The following is a 17,905-nucleotide window of genomic DNA, read 5'->3' as shown; positions in this document are numbered from 1 at the left end:
CTGGTGCAGAATCATTATTTTGACATTGCATACTGGTCAATAATACAGTTAGGTATTAAGGAGAAAAAGACTTCTGTTATGAAGAACCCAATGTTTAATAAACAAATTTTGTATTCCCCTCTGTGGCATTCAGGAGCAAGTAAGCATTAAAGCTCAAAGTAGAGCCCTGAGGAAATGAGGAACTCATCTGGGGCAATGCACTCCATTTACCTAATTTTGCAATATTAAATCATGCAGCACTCTTGTGAAAATTTATTCATCTCAGCAAAGATGGTTGGGTGGGTCCTGGGATATTTAGATATTTTCCATGTTGTTGGTCTCTAGAGATGAGTTTTGAAGTCCATCTTTCTGTACATATACAAATGAGTGTCTTGAGGTATCAATTTGAGACTACTTTTGGTTTGGGGAATTATTTACTACTCTCTCTCACATCAGTATTCTATTTAGAGAACCTTGACTTTTGCTGGCTGTACTGTCTTCTAACCAAAAAAAGCAATAACTCGTGAAAATTATAACTGCAGTCAACATGTTCTTGTTTCTTAACAAAACAATATTAAATCAACACTTGCAATCTATAGATTAACAAAGCAAAGAAATAAAAGTATACCCAGTAGTTTTACATTTACAATTTATTGATGGCCTGTGATGAAATGAGTGATACTCATGTGTTTTCCTGTCAATTTTGACTTGGCAGTGTCTGAACCTTTTCTTTACTGTCTGACCAAATGCGTGTATACATAAAATTTTTCAAATGATGATGATGGCTATAATTATCCTGAATTGTTTGGTATTTTTTATTTTTTTGGCATCAGTTTAAGGGGAAACTATTTCCAATGGATTGGATATTAAAACGTGAATCTGAATAGTCTAGCCAAAAATGAAAAAGGAATCAAGTAACACTTGATACTATTTGCCTTCTTTGGTACATTTTGGTAATAAGAGACTTGTGTGCAGAATGTCATTAAATGCACATAAAAGGAAAGGATAGTGAGGATGCTTGATCCAAAGCTGTAGAAATATCTAGTATTGCTTAAAGCACAGTATGAAAATCTCATTGCATTTTTGCTCCTCTAAGTAATAGTTTTTGGTTGGCTGGATCACGTTTGGCAGGTGTTTGACTGGAAATGATAAACCCTCAAGTAGTCTAGAGAGGAAAAGGGCTGCCAGAGACTAAATACCAGCAAATTCATACTGGAAATAGAAGGCAATTTTATAGTAAAGAAAGTAATGAATAATTTTAATTACTATGAAAATTGTTGCTTGCCTATCTGTCTTGAAAGAGTGGTTGTGTACCAAAAATTTACCATCTTTTTGTAACAACCTTGCTGAGTCTAATAAAATATTTTAATGCTCCTTATAAACCTTGCTTCTTTAAACCTCCTAAGCTAAACAACGCTAGGACTTCTCCATTAAAAGCAGTTTTATTATAATATTTTGTTCTGGGGAAAAAAAAAAAAAAAAGCTTGCAGCCCACAACATTTGAAATTTTATGCAAAAGTATTATTAAATGTAGTGCATGCCAGCCATTTCTTGCACTTACAGAGTAAGATGAGCTTATACAGGTTAAAATGAAGTAGAAGGAAAAGGTCAGGTTTTTCGATCATGTAACCAAGACATGGGGGAAAAACTATAAAATAACCATGCTTGTGGGTTAATAGCCTCTTTTAAAATTCAGGTTGGTGAGAGATATACATACCTTTTGGTATGTCCTTCAATAAGTATGTGAAAGGGCAGATGTTCCATAAAAATGTAAACATACAAAGCAATGATTGATAAAGAGGAAAGTCGAATGTGGCCTCTATTCCTTTGAAATTTATTATGACTAGTTTGTGATAAAATTATATTAAACTAATTAAACTATTGCTTTTTTATAGTACAGCTTATTATTTCATTATATTTTTGCTTCTTGCATTAGGTATTTAGATGTTACTATTTGTCTCTAGATAGTAAAAACTTGATTAGTCAGTTTCAGAGACCACCTGCAGGGAACTGGTAAGAAGCCATAAATAGATTTATTCCTTTTGTCTGAAGGTATACATTTGCTTGAATATTACCTGCAATTCCATAGTCAAAATTGAAATGACTGGCTCATCAATAATGATTGTATTGGTGGACACAACAATCACCTAACAGGATTTTCTCTACTGTGTATTTTTGTAATAAAATGCTTGAAATTTTCTTATTAATATGAAGTATAATGAACTAGCCAGAGTTTCTATTAAATGGTCTGTTCAGTGTTTTGTGGACTGAATATGTGTGGTCTAAGATGGTATCTCATATTACTTCATGGAAAACTGTTGAGGTCAGAAACAAATCAGCAAAGGTTCATTCATTTCTTCATTATTCTTTCTCTAGGCATCCCAATTAACTCAATTTTCTACCTGTATATAGTTTAGTGATGAGTCACACACATGATGTCTGCTTATTATTTTTGTGAGTTGCTAATTTTATATATTGCAAATATTGTGTAAATTGTATACTTCCTTCTGCAAAGATCATGTTTTTGGTGCTTTGGAGAAACCTGTTAGGCAACTGTGCTCTCTCTTTACTCACATTATACTGTCTTTCTGCATGGAAAGACTCTAGAAGCTTATTCATATGTGACTGTGCAATGTGACTACAAATCTTTAGGTAAAATAATGGAAGACTAACTTCAATGGGCTGAAAACATGATCAGGAATGTATTTGTTGGGATAGGTTACCAGTATGGTAACTTAAACCTGAAATCCCACTACTAAGAAATGCATTGGGAAGTGTATGGTCCTCCAAAAGCAGCCTGAAGACAAATCCTGTCTGTCTGTCTTTGGGAAGGTTTCCATCCTAAAGTTGCTGAGAGCCAGTCCCCCAAGGAATATAAAAAATTGAATATGGAGAGGTTGGAGAGAAATATTCCTTCTGCAATAAAAGATGGAAAATATCAAAATGTATCCTAAACTGAACAAAGGAAAATACTTGAATGTACCACTTCAAATTGAATAACAAGGCTCATGAGGAAGAGTTCAGAGAGTATGAGAAACAAACAGGACTAAAAAGGCAACAGTGACTGGTCACAAACCTGATGTCCATAACCAGTCCAATGCCAGTAACCTGTCACTACACAAGGCTCCATTTTAAAGGCCAGTTCTCTTTACTGTTTTCATAAGTAACTTGGATGCAGAACCTGGAGGTATACTGAGGTTCCAGACAATGCTAAACTGGGAGGAGCTTTACACTCCCTTGAGTGTAATTAGGCCCTGCAGAGAAAATTTGACAAATTAAAGAGCTGGGCAATCACTAGCTGCATGAGGTTCAACAAGAGCAAGTGGTGGATTCTGCAGTCCTGGGACATATCAGGGACAGGGCAACCCTCTTTTCATGTTCAGACTGGGGAATGAGAGCAGCCACATGGAAAGGGATCTGGGGTTCTGTTTGACAGCAAATTGAACATGAGCCAGCAGTGTGCCTGGCAGCCAAAAGGGCCAAATGTACCTGGGGTGCCTCAGGCACAGCACTGCCAGCTGGCTGAGGGAAGGGGTTGTCCGGCTCTGCACTGGTGCGGCCTCATTTCTAGTATCGTGTGCAATTTTGGGCACCAGAGTATAAGACAGACATAAAACTTCTAAGAAAACCCCTAAAGGAGGGGTATGAAGATGGTGAAGGGTTTAGAGAGCAAGACTAATGCAGTGTGGCTGAACTCATTTGGATTGTTTAGCCCTGAGAAGAGGGGACTGAGGGGAGGCCTCATGGCGGCCTGCAGCTCCCTCGTGAGGGGAGCGGAGGCGCAGGCGCTGAGCTCTGCTCTCTGGTGGCAGTGACTGGGCCTGGGGGAACAGCATGGAGCTGGGACAGGGGAGGGTCAGGCTGGGTGTTAGGGAAAGGTTCTGCACTGAGAGGGTGAAACAGGCTCCCCAGGAAAGTGATCATGGCCCAAAGTCTGTCAGAGTTAAAGAAGCGTTTGGGCAATGCTCTGTCACGTGGTTCAGCTTCTGGGTGGTCGATTTTTGTGGAGTCAGGAGTTACACTCAGTGATCCTTGTGGGTTCCTTCCAACTCAGGATAACTCTGATTCAGTACTGATACTCTTAAAATGTGGAGAGCTGCCTAAGTGCCAGCTTTACTTCAGGTAGGAGAATGGCTTTGTTGGAGAAAATTTGTGTGTTTGATTAGTTAAATCCAAAAAAAGTGTAACCGAGTAAGCCCTTGTACTAGGCCTTGAGGACTTCTTGCACCTTTTTTGGAATATGGCTCAACCTCACTAAAAGAGTGACTGTTGAATAAATCTGTTTATTTGTTGCTGGAAAATAAAAGATACAGTGATAGTGATGAGATAATGACGAGGCTTCTAATACACCACCAGAAATAATGCTGTAAATTCACATTCAGTCAAAACAGATGCATTACTGAGCTGCTGAATTTTTATCACAGAAGTTGCTTGTGTTATTCTTATGATCTCTGAGATGTTACCAAGCTCTTGTATTGAGCATTGAAACTGCAGCAATGTCTGTGACTAAAAGAAAATTTAAGGTCAAACGAAACAGACAAAGGGCTTCTAACTCGAAAAGGCCTTCTGCTGTATCCACAGATAGCTCAGAATCTGCTTGATGGCAGCTGTGTACCAGAGAATGAGGAAGAAATAATACATCCTCTAAGGTGTAAGTCAGGAAAATTAATCACTTTCTGTATCCAAGACAGGAGAAGGAATGGTTTGCAATGGTTCAGTCTCTTGAGAAACTGCTACCTTGTTTTTGTGGGAAGCATTTTATTGCAGATACAATTCTGAAATAAGATACTGTGAAGAAAGAATTAAAAATGTATGGGGATATTTTTTTTTTCTTACAATCTTATGGCATGCAAATAGAAACACTAGCAATCAAAGGTATCAATGTTGCTGTCCAGGACAATTCCCTTACAGTAGGACACTACAGTGTTTCACACAGGGAGAGAATCCTTGGATTTCTATAGGAGTAATGTATGACAGATAGTAGAACTAGACAATTTACTAATTTGTATGTGCTACATTGTAAGCTATGGCCTAGAACGAGAGCCAAGAGGAAAAACACTTGTCTGCCATAGCCTGGCTGTGGCACTTTTGGGCTTGATGGAGCCTTTGGCAGGGCAAGGGACATGATGAGGACTTGGATAGATCTGGCCACTCAGTGTGAAGAAAGTCAAAACAGTTAAGTAGGAGCATCTTGAGAGGACCAGAGGATGTTACTTGCAGCACTACTAGCCAAACCTCAGAAGTGAAGAAATGAAGCCTTTCCTGTACATTCACAGACGTGACTTTTTGGTCTTTGTTCAACTCAGGCAGTCTGAAAGTTGCCGAACTGAAAAGGAAAATCAGAGCAAAGGCCTTACTGTTTACAGAGACAGAGAGTACAAGTACCTTTGTTTTCAAACAGTCTTAAATTTTCCACTGAGAATTTTTTTTTTCCTACTTAAAGTTGCACTGCTCTAGATGGCTTCTTTTATGTTCTATAAAAACCTTGCTGCAGCTGCTGAAAGAAGGGCTTGCTTCAAAGAAACAAAAACAGCCAGGAAGGGGACAAGCCTTCCCACATCAAATGTATGACTGATTAAGGGTCAGCTACTGTCTTTGCCCATAATGCTGAACTTTTAGTTTTCAGTTATGATCTTTGAAATCAACAGGTTCTTTTACTTCATGGACTGTTACAGAGCTGTTCAGGTTTCACTTTTACATCCTTTTATTTCCCAGGAAGCAAAAACTATGAAATTGTGGCTACAGGGTTACATGCACCTATTTACAGAAAGGGTAATATTTTAGTATATATGCTCTTTCAGTTAGGCTATTAGGAAAGATTCATAATTTGACAGAAGAAATGAAGACCTTGGAATACATTTCACTTAGTAGGTTAACTAAGATCATCAGAGTCCTCAAAGTTGTCCAAGATGCACTTCTCCTTGAGTGTATTCAGACAAACAGTCCTATTGCTGCTAATCATTAGTAGGCAGATGGTAGGTGATCAACATTTCATTTTCTTTGGAGGTGAAAAGATGACCATCTGTTTCTAACATTGTACCTAAGGGAGCCTGCAATTTGGGGTTGAGTAGATTACCAGTTCATTTACATATTACATTTAGTATTGTATTACTTGATTTCTGCTAGCATTTCAAAAGACTGGAGATGAACTTAATTATCAGGTGGATCTTTTCTTAAGAGTCGCCATTTGGGAATGTCTGAAAAAATATATATTTTTTTGAGGTCTTCATACTAAGCTTATAGCATTCTTCCTTTCTACAGACAAGGTAGCATAGACATAATGAGAGGATTGCTGAGTTGTTCTGTTAGAAGACTACTGGATATTTGAAGACTAATTTCTGAAACCTTTCCTTACTTCCAGAGAAACTTTATCTTGATTGATATGAAGTCCTGTCTGACAATGAAATTAGTACATCTCATTTAAATACATAAAGTACAAATTCTGTTATTAAATCGATGCGGTAGAACTTGGTTTGTGCAAGTTTGGGAAAAGAAAAATTATTTTTTAATTGACTTAAAAAAAAAAAAAACAAACATGGAGATTATGTGGTTAAGACCTTCTATGTGCTAATTATAACTTTTAAACCAACGACCCACTGTCAACCATATCTCACTAGTGTGAAGAAATCTGTGATATTTTGCCAATTCCATGACCTTCAGCACCTGTGCAGAGGAAATGAGCTTTCCCATGATAACTAGGCAGGTAAGTGTCAACTATTATGTATTCTGTTGAGCTGCAACCTTTTAGATAATCAATGTGCATATGCAAATTACTCACAACTTTGGCATCTCTTGAGTGGTAGGAGTGTCACTGGGGGGAGCTGTGGTAGGGTGGGGGGTTGGAGTTAGGACAGCAATAGTGGTGCACTGGGGAGAATTAAAAGACAACATAAAAGTGTAATTAATTTCATTAATTCACGTGTTCTCTGAACAACAAAGTGAAGCTACTAGCAAATAATTGCTGAACAGTATAAAATGGGATGCAATGTCAATAACTTTTTATTTAATTGAAAATATTATTAATTAAAAGATAAATCTATTTCCTTCTCCATCCTTGCAGCTTGTGGACAACTAGATTCGTGCTGTCATAAGAATTTTTCTGATGTTTTTTATTACTTCTAATCCAAAGTTTTAGACACCCTCTGTTTATGCAAACTATAAGGAAGAAAAAAATTATTTTAAAAATATATATTTGAAATATTTCAATATATTTAAAATATAAATTTTTTAAAGATATTTCATATTTCATATTTTTAAAAATATTTCAATATATATTGAAATATATTTTAAATGTGCATATATATTCATAACTTTCTGCTTTTCATATTCTTATTCATAACCATTTCTGCTTTTCAGGCTATCACTCTGTGGGCCATAATAGGGAACTTTCTACATAGCTTAAAAAAAATGCACAATGCAAGCTACAGAGTCAGGGAAGTCTACAAATTACTGTAAAAAGAAAACATTAAGTAAAGAGTAATAGCTGGTATAATTTAGAAACCTGAAAATTAAACCACATTTCTGTAGGTAGCCACTGACCTGAATTTATAATGTTCTTACAGATGTTTAGGACTCTCCAGTAAATAACAGTTGAATGTTTGCGTTGGTGGTGAAACCAGTGTTGCTATACCAAAGCTCGGTAGAGGCATGCTATTTAGAAAAATTAAGGGCATGAAAATGGGCCCTGGTACTTAATATAGAATATCTGAAATCTACATTATCATCTTAAAAAAAAAAAAAAAAAAAGAAAAGAAAGCCAATAAAAAGCCAATTTGTGGATCAAATACATATTTGTGGCCAAAAAAAAAAAAAAAAGTTTTTACTTCATTTTGATCAACATTCCTTTGAATGTTGAATTGTAATCACTGGGTCAGAGCAAAACAAACAGGTAATGTAAGTCAGGTTTGCTCAGTCAATTTGCTTAGTCAGTCTGTCTGAAGTGAAGAAAGTGGCTGTGACCACTAATTTTTGCATTTGTGATTTTCTCGTTTTTGATGTTTGCACTGGGCTCTACTGCTGATAGTTGCCTCAGGCAATGCCTGGGGAGATGGTACTGCAGTGAGATGGAGCAAACATCTGCCAGACTAGTTTTGCCTTTCTTCTGCATACCATGATTCTCTTGGCATGTGACACATGTAAAACAACTAAGTACATTTTTACATTATATACAGCAATTAAAACTTAAACACACTGTGCTTTTAGTAAGGAAAATTTAACGTTCATTAATCTCTGTGCTGCAGTTAGGTGCAAATTGCAAAAAGAGCTGCAAATGGCTCACAATCTATATCTGAGTAGATAATTTACAATGATTAGTATATCCAATGAGTAAGATAAAAGTTTTCCTGAGCTGTCACCCCTCTGAAGTTGAAGGCAGGTGTCTTTAGCAGATGTATCCTCAGGGTCAGCCTCAGGTTACTGATACCCAATGTAAAAGACTGTTGAGTTACCATCTGCAGCCATACATAATTTTAATATATAATACATCCTTAGTCTCTGAAGATACTCCTGGTTTTCAGCCTATTATACTAATTGTGCTATTTTTTATATTACCATGCAAAAGTAAAAACTTTGTATTTCCATTTTTGAACTTTATATATTTTCTTACATAAGTTTACTAATAGGCCAGCTAATTTTGAAAGGAAAGCTGAGTTTCAAGTGAATTATTATGATCAATTACAATGCCCCAAGGCTTTAACATGCAATAAGATGCAGTATAAAGTACAAGTAACGCTCTCGTATTCTGGAACTTCAAAAATTTAGTAATGGATTAGAGTGAATATAATGTATGAATTACATGGTTTATATTAGGAATGTTGTCCTCGTGCTTGAGTATTGCAAACCTGGACCACTTCTGAGCAGGAAAATCACATTGTTTGAATCTGATATATAATAATTTATTTTTTTTTTATAAAAATAAATTCACTAAGCTCCATCTTCACCAAGCTATGATGAAGCTCAAAACATTCTGTCCTATTTTTTGTAAATTTATTTTCTGATTTTTCCTAGCAATTCAAAACAAATCTAAAGAAAGCATATTGAAGAATGGAAGTAACCTGGCTTGGTGAATGAAGTAAGTACTCAAAAGACTGACAGAAAGCTAGCAGCTACCTATAAATGAAATCATCTCTAGGTGTCACTCTGGGAAGTTGTTCTAAGCTTATTGTGACAGGAATTGCTAATAAAAAAAAATAAAAAATAAAACTTCCAAGGACATTTTTACTGCTTACTAGAACAGTATCTAAATGAACTGGAAATCACATAAGGAAAAAACTTTTTTTTTTTTTTTTTGGTAGCATAAAATATGTGGTTCATGTACTACATTCCTTAAAAAAAAAAAAAAAAAAAAGACAAAGGAGGGGGGTGGGGAGGAAGAGGAGCTGGTGGAGTGGATGGGGTGTGGAGAACTGTTGTCAATTTGCAGAGGGAAATCTTTGCATCATTCTGATCGTAGTGAGAAATCTTGAAGTATATTTATTAGGCCAAGATTGTCTACTCCTTAAGGTAAATGGTACTTCATTTCAATCAATACAATTAATTTCAGGCAGACTTCTGTTTTTTCAAATAAAACAATTTTCAATTTCTTCAAGTCTACCACTACTGATAAACCAGCATTTGCATGTACTTCTCACATTTTAGTGTCTGAGAGATCACATAGGAGCTTCAGCTGAGAATCTATTTTTCTTTATTTTTACATTTCCTGTATGAATATGGAAAATACTTAGTTTAAAACTATCTCTTTTATCACAACTCTGTTGTGATATATTTTAGATTGTACAGCACAAAGGGTATTGAGCTGTCTATCATATTCTGTACATTGGACATATATTTGAATGTCACTTTAAATGAGGAATGGATTCAAGCTGGGCTAAAGCTACCTGTGAAGCTTCTAAGGGTGTAAATATTATATACTAGAAGCATTTACAACTTTCCTTAATAAAATGTGTGCCCATCATGACTGTGTGGGCTAGAATTAAGAGATAATGCTCTCTACATGAATTACTCAAATGGGAGACTTAATACAATTTAGAATTATCCTAAAACTGAAGCACTCTGGGATTAATACCCTAGGCATAGTTAATATGATCATAAATTAAAATATTCTTGCTCTTCAGATACAGCAAGTCAGGCAACAGTGTTAGTGGAAATGTATATTCAAGAGATGCAATAACCCTTATCCTTGTGCACACCTAGAATCTAGCAAGACCAAAAGAAATGAATGGATATCACTTAAAATTTATTGGTGGTTTGATAACTATATAGGGAAGAGAGGTGGTAGAAGAAAAAGTAAATATGTTTTTTTATTGCACTTGTCTGCTAGCACCTCAAAAATACAACACAATGGATTTTGCAACAGAATGCAATCAACAGAGAAAATAAAACCCAGTGAAATGTTTACAATATGATTTTTAAAAAGCAGTGATGGACTTTTCAGTCCATGTAATGTGGTTTCCCCATAATAGTAATAACTGAAATCTGCTTCCTCAGGCTGCTCTAGCCAGTAATTGTCATTTTTTTTCCTTCATTCATTTTATTCGTGACACAGACACTGATCGGGTATCCAAATGGGTGCATCTGAAATAAGCTATTTTACATAACACCTCAATATAAAGAGCTTAAACATACCTTGGTAAAAATTCCAAAAATGTAATAGTTTGATATTTTTAGGTCTTTTTGCAGCCACTCTTTCTTAGTGTCTTTAAAAGAGTTCTATGTAACCTTACTCATACTTTTGCCTTGAAAAACACAACTGTAAAGGAAATAAAATCTTCTCATGCCTGTATCTTACAAAATTGAGAGACAAGCTTAATTAGATGTACTGGAAGTATTTAATGTAAAATGTTAGGATTTAAGATGGAAGGTATTTTGGTGCCACAGTCCCAAAGGTTAGAAGGAGGAGAAACATTCACTTGGGTGTCAGCATCTCCTAAATGAGCATGTTTTCACCCAAGCTACGGTTCGTGCCCACCCTGAGGTTGGTGCCTGGTGAGCACCCAGTTCAGTGGTGCTACCCAGGGCAGAGCCAGGACCCTCCCCAAGGGGTGGCTGCTTCCAGCTCGACTCCTCCTGGTCCATCACAGCTTAAAGCCAAAAATCTCATTACAAAAATATTTTTTTAGGGGAGGTAGATAACATTGCATTTGTTCTTTCTGTTGTGCCTCCTGTTTGGTTGGTTGGTTTCGTTGTTTTTTTTGTTTTGTTTTGTTTTGTTTTTTTTTTATATATATATATATATATATAATTTATTTATTTATTTATTTATTTTTGTTTTGGTTGTTGTCATCTTGCTCCTTCTGCATTGCTTTATTTAGTGTGTACACCACAGCATGCATTATCAAGCCAGGTATGGCTGCACCAGGCACTGGTACACGAGTATCAGTTGCTGTTGCAAACTTCAAACATCTGTTCCTGATCCTTCTAGGGATGGTATATCCCACGTGTATACTGCCCTATTTTATTTTTCTTTTTACCTTCTGAACTCTGGTGTAAGCTATTTCTTATATGATTTCAAAGCCTGCTAGTATTTCAAATATATTATCTAGACGTATTGTGATATGCTTGCAAGCAGCAATGTTTTATCTGTAAGTATTTCTGAGGAATGGGTTGGTATATTTGTTACAGAATCCATGTGTGCACTTGATGTGTACTTCCATGGGCCAAGGGAACATTAGTCCAATCGATGTGAAATCTCACTTCCACTGGTAGCATTTTGATGAAATGACATATCAGGTATAATCAGTAGTTTCTTCTTAGTAGGAAATTTTCCAAGTCAAGTGTGAGATTTCAGTGTGTATATCTAATTCCAGCTGTGGCAGAAATTGTGCTGGATATGTTGAGAGTGCTTTCCTTACTAATTCACATTAAAATTGTGTCAACAGAAATGATACCCTTAGTAGGTCCTTTGTCACGTTGTCTTTTCTCTAACTCTAGTCTGAAACCCAAGATGATTAAATCAGAAAATGGCAAAAGCAAACTCTATCTGCCACACACATCCATACAAGTCTGTTAGGTTACCTAAGCACAGAAGTGACTCTTAAATGTTTTAAGCATGGGCATGTATTCATCATGATATTGTTATCTCTTCTTGCTCACCATATTATTGTTGCCAGTCACAGCTAGGATGAGAGCAGCAGACAACATCTGCATTGAGCTTGGAGAACAGGCTTTATGTGATGACTTGGATCTCTGGGAACCAATGTTTCAGGGCAATCCAACAGTCAATTTGCCAGTGCAGCTGGGTATTTGAGGATGAGGTGCACACAGTTTCTAGTCTGACTTCGGAGTCTTTTTCTGTTCTCTCCTCTGTCTCATGTGGCACTGGAACTGCTGGGGTCTGGGGCTCTTCCCAGCTACCTGTGTGATCTTGTGATCTTCCAGGGCAAATCTTATCTGAAAAAAAGATAATAAATTGATCTTTCGATCTTTCAGGTGTTGTACTTCACTAGGAGGAAAAAAAAAAAAAAAAAAAAAAAAGAAAAAGAACTTTTAAGTAGAATGGTTTCTTTCTTATCTCTTTCTTACAGGTGTATACATAACCCGTGCTCTGTCTTGGTACCTGAAAGGTGTCATGTACTCCAGTTCTCAGACTGATACACTGCAGGTATGTCCCAGTGATAAGAAGACTCATTCTGTATCAAGTAAAAACTAGGTATCCAGGTGTGGAATTTTATCTCTGTATGTCTTTTGTTACTTCTTGAAAATTATGATCAAGCTCTAGATAAACTTTAATTCTATTTTTATTTTTTTTCCTGAAGGTGTTTTAAAAGTATTATTTTAGAAGTATTATTCTTGATAAATAAAATACTAACCATCTCATCCTCTTGCTTGAAATATTTATAGATACTCTTACTTTCAGTGAACTGAAATGAAAATTTAATTATATTTGTGCAACCAAGGTAACTATATTGATTAATATAGCAAGCTGGAAAGTTAGTATTTTACTGTAATATACTCATGAAACATCTTTATGGTGATGCACTTAGCATGCTATGTATTTCATTAAATATTAAAATGAGAATATGAGGCTTGCTTAAATGACTACAGACCAGTCAGAAGCAGCAAACTGATGGTAATAACCCTGATACTTTCCAAATGTTTAAGAAGCAGATGTGAAGCAATTTAGAAATTGTAATTCCCCTTGCTTCATGGACTTGGACTCTGCTTTTTTTTGCTTTTATTTTTTCCTGGTATATTTGTACATTGTATAGTATCTGACAGCAAATTATTTGCAATGATTGCTAAAGTGAAGTCTAAAATGGATCCAATGATTAAGATGCCTGCTTTGTGCAAGGCAGAGCTGGCGGGTAAGTAACAGTGGGACTTCAGCCACTGTAAACATGTAAAACTCTAGAGTCTAACGATTCAACTTATTGAGCTGGATCTTCAGATGATGGGCTGGTAGTTGTAAGAGACTTTTTATCTTCAGCCAAGACTGGGGGCAGTGGGGCACAGCCACATAGTGTTATTTGGAGATCCTCCTACCATGCACACCTGAAGTGCTGCTCAATTTGAACTGCATTTGTCTCCCCTTTCATATGGAGGAAAAAAAAAAAAAAGAACAGAAGAATAAGGGGGGAACTGGAATATGCAGTGCAAGTGCTGTGTCATGAGAGCAGGTGGCATGCTAGATGTGTCAAACTGTCAGCCTGGAGATGGGGGAGCCAGCTGTGACAAAGGGTCTGGTGGAAGAAAGTGGCTCAGGGAAGTCTGCCTTGCTGCTTCAGTGACAGTGGGGTGTGCTGGACTTGCGTAGTGGGTATGCCCTCTGAAACTGAATGGTTGAGTAGATGCATTTTGTCCAGAAAGTCTTAATTCATTTGCTGTGTTTATTAGCTACAAATGATTTCCCTTTATGAGTCCAAATATGGATGAATACATTCATGTTTACATCCAATAAGTTTTCTTTAGATATATTTGGGAATAGTATCTGATTCTGACAGAGCAGTTAATAACATGCCTGCCTAAGCACAGAGGTTATCCTCATTAACATCAGTGGCCCAGCTTATAAATAAGAAGTTAGGTTATTATGTACTTCTGAGAGGTGATTGCTGGCTCTGTGATGTTATTTAGCGAATGTCTAAGTCCTCTGATACACTGTAACTTAACTCATAGGAGATAATGTGCTGGAAGAATTACAGTAGATACCATAATTGCTAATGGGGCCAGCAACATTGCTGTTTTGCTGTAGCAGGTTGCATTGTATTTCATGCCAACAGTAAATAATTTCTCTGTTGTAAATGGAGAAATGTCCCTACTATACAACTGTCTGCATACACATAATTGTTTCTAATTTCTAGCTGGAAAAAAATGACAGTTAATTAGTACTTTAACTAAAGAAATAAGAGATAATCCATTTAAATTCAAAAGTCTTATTGGCATGCTAATTTAGCATTTACTATATGTGGAAAAAAGTGGTTTCTCATCTTATGAAAGTTTTATGAGAATATACTGAGGAATTCAAACACAAGGAGGAAAATGAGGGTTTTTCAGCCTCATTGAAAAGAGACTGCAGTATTTTGTTTTAGGATTTTGTATTTAGTTTTATAGCCTTTGGTTTGTTGGTTTGGTACAATGGAATGGTACCAAACAGTTAGTTTGGTACAATGGAATGGGTGGAATCGGAACCTCACAGGTTAGTAGGATACAAGTTTTGAAGCTAAATTTTACCGAGTAGTTATGAACTGTCAGCATCTCATAAACTTGTTATACAGTCCATTTTGAGGTATTAATTTTGGGGGGATGAAAGGAAGGAAAGAGGTCTCTTATGGGTCCTCTGTTCTGTGGACTTCATCAATTAGGCTGGGAGGCTGGAGTTACAAAAAGCTGGGTCAAACCTTGCTTACGTGACTTTTGCACAAAGGTTCATTTCCAAGGTTTTGACACCTCCAGCTGTGTGTGGTACATATCCTTTTGTGAAAGATATCATATGCTCATCCCCCTTTTCATGAAATTACCGTCCATCACCTTTAAGTTCTAATATATAGATGTTAATTACTGAAAACCTATTTAAGCAGGAGTAATGGAGAATTCTGTAAGGTGGTAATTCTAAGAAAGCGGAACAGTTTTTGCTAAAGTGCTTTCTTTTCTCTGCTTCTCCCAGCATAGAATTTATCCATCAGTATGTTTGAGTGCTTTATTCTAGACAGCAGGACAGGCCAAGCTGGCTCCATTTCAGCATTGAGTGTGCGGTCCTAATATAAATAAGAATCTCAACAGATCCAAACACCAACTTTTAAATATTTTTTATATATATATATATATTTTTAATATATCTTTAATATAGCTAATATATTTATATATCTTTTTAGTATTTGAAGGACCATTGTGAGGCTTAATGGGCTTAATAGTGTATTTTTCTGCTACAACTTTCTAGTCTTTTTCAGTCATGTAGAAGGGAAGGGGGGAGGAAGTTGTGTATGTGGGCAGGAGAAAAAGCAGAAGCTGGTCAAGTTCTTCAATTGTTTATTGTAAACAGAATTTTACAGAATATGTTTGTACATCTTCGTTAACAAGACCTTTTTATCATCCTTTTGAATTTTGGATAATTAAGATGCACACTCATGTTTTCTTGAACTTTAAGAGACATGGAGGACTGAAGCAACTAGGGGGTGACTATCATGGCAGGGCCATTACAAGTTTTTTTGCTGTTTTCTAACATCCCTGCACTGAATGCTTTTTCCCTTTCTGGTCTTCCAATTATGTCTGAAGCTACAAAGACAAAAAGCAATAACTGGGGCCAGAATGTCAGGAACAGTTGTAGAGAAAAAAAATGGACAGAAATGGTAGGTGATCCTAATGTACTAGGCATGTCTCTAAGTTTGGGATGAACTACACGTCTAAGACCACCACACAGGTGAATGAATTTGAGATAAAAACAGGCTTACCAAACATCGCATGCAAAATTGTTGGCTGAAGAGGAGACTGAAATTAGACTTTGAGTCCTAATTAATTCATTTGTAATCTCTGTAGATTATAGCCTTCTGTGATAGGCACTGTGTGTTGAGATGCTGTTCATGATGAGCTCCAGACATGAACAAGAGCTTGGATATACAGAAACGCAAATTTGTAACAGTGAAAGATATTTTTAATACTGAGCAAATAGAGGGTATTCAGTTTTACTGGAAAATGTCAACCAAGACACTTCCAGTTGCAGGGAAAATTTTAAGCAATATTCAGTAACAAAAAACTCAATTCCTTCCTTCTCAGAAAAATAAATACATCTCTAATAAGTGTTAATTTTCATAGAATTTAACATATTTGAAAATATTTTCCTCTGAAAATAAGTTGTAAGGAGTTGACAGTTCTTTAAAATCATGGATAAACAAAAAAGCTATTACAGCTTTTAAATAACCTGATGTACTGTATAATTACATTAAAGCACTTGAGAGCACAAGTCACTGAAGAATTATTGCACCTAACTTATTTGAAAGCTTGTCCTAGGGGAAAAAAAAAAAGAAAAGAAAAAAAAGTAGGTAGGTAGTAGCAACTTCCATAAATTACAGACTAAATGGAATAATGTTGAAAACTATGATGTTTTCTAGTAACATGGCTGGGATCCTTTGCAAATAGCTTTTAGAGCAGGAAAACAAGAGTTACAAGTAACACCTCTCACAAAAATTCCCCTTTTTTCCAGTGCCTTCTATGCAGCATTCTGTAGTACAAGATTCTCCACAGTAAATAAATAATTTGATTGCAACTAGTAACATAAAACAATGTTAAGGGAGATGAGGGTTGGAGCCAGTAAATTTGCATATATTTCTTGAAATTGTCTTGTTGTTTTATCCATAAGTATTTAATAGTGCAGAAATAATCTTAACATTAATTCAGCTCAAATATTAACACAACTTGAAGTTGAATCCCTTCCATTGCAGGACAATAATCAGTGTAAAGATTTCCAAGATGGCTTTTGGAAAACTGCTTTTCTCAGCAGAGACAGACTCGTATGATTTTAGGTGGTTGTCAGATGTGCTTTGGAGAAGTGTAATCTCTTAAGATACCACCATTAATATTTCTTGCATTCTTTGACACAAAAGTGAGTGTTGGCATGGGAAGTGGAGGTTTGGCATTTATTCTGCAACAGATAAGTTTGGGTGTAGGCATGGAATTACTGCAGTCAGGAGCAGCAGCACTTGGTGTCCTCCTTCAGCCATCCCAAATAATATATCATCAGATAATTCCTAATATCTATTGTGTAACTTATGTCATTATGTTTTATGGTTATTATGTTGAAATAAATGTTCATGGGGAGGAGAAAAAAAAAATAAAGCAACTTTTCTGTTCTATAGAAGATAATCCAGAACTGTTGTTTTTGCCTGGAGAGAGGTCAGAAAGCTAGAGGTGCTGATATTCTCGGCAGAAACACAGTATTTGAACTAGGTGACTTAGGTAAATGACCTGGACTTGGTAACAGCCATATATTTCATGAGAGTGAATGATGACTGTAGGATTATGTTTCTAGTATCAATAACAATTTAACTTCTATTTTAATGATGTGTCTGTCCTCAAATGGAATGTGTTGTGCTTAAAGACTGGAAAACAGGAAATATTTTGAATGTTTAACTTGGAAGTACAGAGGATAGACTCAGCAGTTCATCCCTGTAAGATGCACGTGCTAAATCATTTCATTTTGCATTGCCATGGATGGTAGGTTTGCACACAGTTTTCTGAAGTGGGTAGTAACTTCCTAAAGTACCTCTGAACTTACTGCAATTACCTGACCGTACTCTACCATTAATTACATTCTTTGGTTTCCTTAAAACAGAGAGCAAGGAAAAGGAAAATTTAGAAAGAATTATTAAGCATCATTTTTTATACATACATATATATTCTCTTACTGAATTTATTTGTTCTAGAGAAATAATTCTGAAATTAGGCGCCTTGTTTATGGGTTCTATAAGTGATTAACTTGCTACAAATAAACACACTGCTT

At 36.1% G+C, this 17,905-nt stretch overlaps 1 long non-coding RNA gene across 12 annotated transcripts in view; it reads left to right on the top strand.

Moving 5' to 3' along the window:
- Positions 1–17,905, top strand: part of LOC106019051 (uncharacterized) — a 351,120-nt gene that overhangs the window by 120,886 nt on the left and 212,329 nt on the right. For 11 of the 12 annotated variants that reach the window (XR_011810792.1, XR_011810790.1, XR_011810788.1 and 8 more), the window contains 4 exons: positions 4,561–4,630; positions 6,597–6,682; positions 8,986–9,049; positions 12,501–12,577. This is a non-coding gene — a long non-coding RNA (uncharacterized lncRNA). The remainder of the gene's footprint in view (positions 1–4,560; positions 4,631–6,596; positions 6,683–8,985; positions 9,050–12,500; positions 12,578–17,905) is intronic. The other variant, XR_011810791.1, reaches the window with a different exon arrangement.

The sequence above is a fragment of the Anas platyrhynchos genome, chromosome 7 (assembly GCF_047663525.1).
Source record: "Anas platyrhynchos isolate ZD024472 breed Pekin duck chromosome 7, IASCAAS_PekinDuck_T2T, whole genome shotgun sequence".
NCBI lineage: Eukaryota > Metazoa > Chordata > Aves > Anseriformes > Anatidae > Anas > Anas platyrhynchos.
This window is presented reverse-complemented; position numbering and strand designations above follow the sequence as displayed.